The sequence below is a fragment of the Coenobita brevimanus genome, chromosome 29, assembly GCF_032717465.1.
Source record: "Coenobita brevimanus isolate Jiangsu-jjx chromosome 29, ASM3271746v2, whole genome shotgun sequence".
Taxonomy (NCBI): domain Eukaryota; kingdom Metazoa; phylum Arthropoda; class Malacostraca; order Decapoda; family Coenobitidae; genus Coenobita; species Coenobita brevimanus.
In genome coordinates, this window is record NC_136982.1 from 42,159,263 (window position 1) to 42,164,117 (window position 4,855).

Consider the following 4,855-nt stretch of genomic DNA (forward strand, 5'->3'; position numbering starts at 1 on the left):
GATGTGATGTGATGTGATGTGATGTGATGTGCTGTGCTGTGTGGTGTGCTGTGTGGTTTGGTATGATGTGGTGTGGTGTGGTGTGGTGTGGTGTGGTGTGGTATGTCCGACTGAGAGAGAGCGTCAGATCCAGAAGCCAAGTCACCTACCTCCTCCCCTGCTGGCCTCACCACCACAACTACCACACTCCACCACACCACACCACACTCCACACAGCACGCGGCCAGTGTGGAGCAACGCCGCATGTGCACGTGTCTATCTATTGCTCTGTTTTTATCATTTATCTATCTGTCTATCTACCTGTCTCCCTTTATCTATCTCTGTACCTCTGTCATATTCTGTCTACTTCTGTCTCTCAGTCTCTATCTATCTATTTTTCCCATTTATCTACCTACCTATCTATATCTGCCCATCTATCTATCTATCTATTTACAAACTAGCCATCTGTCTATCCATCTGCCTAACTAACCACCTATCTAACCATCCATCTATCTATATCTATCTGTCTGTATATATATGTCCATCCATCTCTATCTATCTACCTATCTATCTATCAAAAATATGTGGCTCAGTGGTTAACGTGGTCGCTTCATGTTCTGCACTCCCTTTACATACACACACACACACACACACACACACACACACACACACACACACACAAGTACCATCTCTCTCTCTCTCTCTCTCTCTCTCTCTCTCTCTCTTTTCTTGCTTGTTAGTAATTTCCTCTTGTCTTCCTCACAACTTCTTTTCTTAATATTTTTCTTTTTATTTTCTTGGTACTTTCTTGTGTTTCCGAAGCATTCCGTGTCCATATTCTAAAAGCGTCATCATCATCATCATCATCATCATCATCATCATCATCATCATCATAGTCTTTGTCATACTACTACTACTAAAAAGCATAATGTAAAAATAATAACAATAATAATAACGAAACTACTACTACGACTACTACTACTACTACTACTACTACTACTTCTACTACTACTACTGCTACTACTACTACTACTAATAATAATAAAACAGGTAACATGACACTTTTATTATAACAACAACAACTACAACAACAATAGCTACAACAATAACAACAACAAAAACTACATTATCAATCCTAAACACTTCATTCCTTTTACCACAAAGCAATATTATTTAGTTTTACAGCCTCGTACTGATGGGGTTGCGGTGTAAATACAAATAACTAAATAAATAAATAAATAAATAAATAAAAAGGAAAGTAAGAAGAGGTTAAGAATTAGAAAAGGCGATGTAAAAAAAATAAATCAATCCTTTTAGTTAAGTTACCCCTAAAATATCTTCTTTCTCCAGGCGATTTTCTTCAGCTTAGGGACGATTTCAAGGCCTGGAGGGGTTAATGAAGGCTATATCTAACCCCCCCAGCTCTAAAAAGCTTCATAGTAAAGCTTAACCCTCAATTCACCACCATTCAAAGCTCTCCTCACTGCTCCCGTCTCCTCCATGCGACAGAAAATGGATACCCCCACTCTCCCAGTCCTCCTCACTACTACTACTACTACTACTACTACTGCTGCTACTACCACTACTAGCATATATATTGTGTCTGTTGTGGTACTGTGTGATGAAAGGAAGAAAACTACCACCCAAACCACTACCACTACTACCACCATACCTATTCTGACTATCGTAACCACTACCACCATACACATTCTGACCATCGTAGTACTGTGGAATGAACGGAACACTACTAATACTACCACCACTACTGCTACCACTACTACCATACACATTGTGAGTGTTTTGGTAGTGCGTAAATAAAGGAAGGATCACATGTTCTCTATTCCGTAAATCTACTTTTAAATTGTACCGTGTGTTTTCTGGAAGCGGGTAGCCATTTTGAAAACTCACTTCGACGACTGTTTTCTTCTCCTCCTCCTCTTTTTTCGTGTCCTTTTCCTCTCCCTCTTGATTCTCCGTGGTCTCTTCTCCTTCCCCTTGATTCTCTGTTGTCTGTGCTCCCTCCTCTTCATTCTCTGTGGTCTTTTTCCCTTCCTCTTTCCTCTTCGGCTCCTCCTCTGCCTCGCTTGTGTTTACATCCCCGTTTTCTTTGAGGTCTTCGGGTGTCTGAGGGGTGACGCTCTTATGTTCCTCACTCGTGTGTTGAAAGCCAGACAAAGAGAAAGATAACTGAGTGGGTATTTCTTCTTGCATGGTAGGCACTGTGACTCTTTCCTCTTGAATGGTAGGAGATTTAGTCACTGTTTCCTCTTGAATGGTAGAAATGGTAGCTGGTTCCCCTTCAATGGTAGAAATGGTAGCTGGTTCCCCTTGCATGGTAGAAATGGTAGCTGTTTCCTCTTGAATGGTAGAAATGGTAGCCGTTTCCCCTTGCATGGTAGTGACTGCACCTGTTTCCTCTTGCATGGTAGAAGCTGTGGTCACTTGGTTGTCTTGAATGGTAGGAATGGTAAGTGTTTCCTCTTCCATATTACCATTTGCTGTCATCTCGTGCATGGTAGGGATGGTTGTCGATTCTCCTTGTATGGTAGAGATGGTTGTTAATTCCTCTTGCATGGTAGGAATGGTAGCTGTTTCCCCTTGCATGGTAGAAATGGTAGCTGCTTCCCCTTGCATGGTAGTAGTCTCCCCTTCCATGGTAGTTCCTGTCCCCATCTCCTCTACCATTGGGAAACCAGTCAATAAGGTCGCTGTCTCGTACTCTGGGCCTGGGAATATCGTCTCTATGGTCACTGGTGTGGTGGTTGAGTGCGTGGTTGAGGGTGTGGTTGGGGGTGTAGTTGAGTGCGTGGTTGAGGGTGTGGTTGAGGGTGTAGTTGAGTGTGTGGTTGAGGGTGTGGTTGAGTGCGTGGTTGAGGGTGTGGTTGAGTGCGTGGTTGAGGGTGTGGTTGAGTGCGTGGTTGGAGGCGTAGTTGAGTGCGTGGTTGGAGGCGTAGTTGAGTGCGTGGTTAGGGGCGTAGTTGAGTGCGTTTCTGGTTCCTTGTCCTTTAATCCACTGCTTATCACTTCCTTAGCCAGGTATTTGACAGCCAACCACGCATCATTCGCCTAAAAAAAAAGAAAAGAAAAAAACAAAGGAATTATTAGACACACTAGTAAAGAGTACACATATATTTTAATTTCTAGAAAGCTTAAGATCATCCCTAAGCTGGATTAAATGAGAGAGATTAAGCTTAAAAACATACAGATGGGATGGAACTGATGTGGGTTTAGGTTGAAGGAATAGGGGGTACTGATAGCATGAGGCAAACAGACAAAAAGACAGACGGACATAAAACGCATTGACAGTTAGACAGACAGACAGAAACTCTAAAAATAATGCTACAGAGAGACACAGATAAACACAGGCAGCCACACATGCAAAAAATAAAGATTATATTTTACAAAGAAATAAACAGATGGACAGATAGGTAAACAGACAGAGAGACAGCAAGATAAATAAATAAAAAATAAAAATAATGGCACTCACAGCAGAAGGTATAAGATGTGAAGGCATGAGGAAGCCGACTCTACCCCCTCCTCCTCTCAGCTCTATGGCGTAACTCAGCTGTACGTCACCCACACCTGCTATCCAGTCTAGGGACGACCCCGAGACAGGATCTGCAATGATAGGGGATGGGAGGTTAGGCTAGCGTAGGTTTGGGTAGTGTATGGTAGGGCTGGGTAGGGTTGGGTTGGGTTGGGTTGGGTTGGGTTGGGTTGGGTTGGGTTGGGTTGGGTTGGGTTGGGTCGGGTTGGGTAGGGTAGGGTAGGGTAAGGTAGGGAAGAGTAGGGTAGGGTTGGTTTTGTTTGGTTTAGTTGGTTTGGTTGTTAGGTTACGTTAGGGTAGAGTAGGGTAGGGTAGGGTAGGGTAGGGTAGGGTAGGGTAGGGTAGGGTAGGGTAGGGTAGGGTTGGGTTGGGTTGGGCTGGATTGGGAAGGGTAGGGTACGGTAGGGTACGGTAGGGTAGGGTTGGGTACGATTGGATAGGTTAGGGTAGGCCAAGGCACGGCAGGGCAGGGCAGAGTAGGGTTGATTTGATTTGATTTGATTTGGTTAGGTTTGATCAGGTTAAGTTTGTTTAGTGTTGTAGCAAGGGTGGTGTGGGGTCAACGTGAGAGTATTACTAAAATTACTAATATTAAAATGACTAATATTCAAACTCCATGCATAGACTAACAAGAAGGGGGACATGATTTTTGCCGCCTATTGTACAATCCCATCACGTCCCCCATCCCCTACCGCTGCTATCCACGTCACCAAGCATCTTATTCTTACACCACAAAGGAATTACACTTACACAGCACCATCGAGGCCTGACCAGCGCTGTAATACACTCTCTCCTTCTCTGCGATCGCCCGAGTCATACCGAGACCAACGATAGTCTGGAAAAAAAAAAAAAAAAAAAAAAAGAAGATAAATACAAAAATAAAAAGTAACTCATCATTATTATCATCATCAACATCTTCACCACTACCATCATCATCATCATCATCATCATTATAATCATCAAATCATCATCACTATAATCATCAAATCATCATCATTATCATCACTACCACTACCACCACCTCCATCACCACCACCACCATCATCATCATCTCGACTTCTTTCCCCATGCTGAGATGGGGTGAGATAGGGTGCATTAAAGCAAGAAGGAGTATTATCAACAGCATACCAAGTGAAATGGGCAAGAGACTCATTCGCTCACTATTCCAGCCCCGGGAATCCTGACTTGACCTCGCGGGCCTAACCACACGCACATACTGTACTGTGTATATGTGTGTGCGTGTGCGTGTGTGTGTGTGTGTGTGTGTGTGTGTGTGTGTGTGTGTGTGTGTGTGTGTGTGTGTGTGTGTGTGTGTGTGTGTGTGTGTGT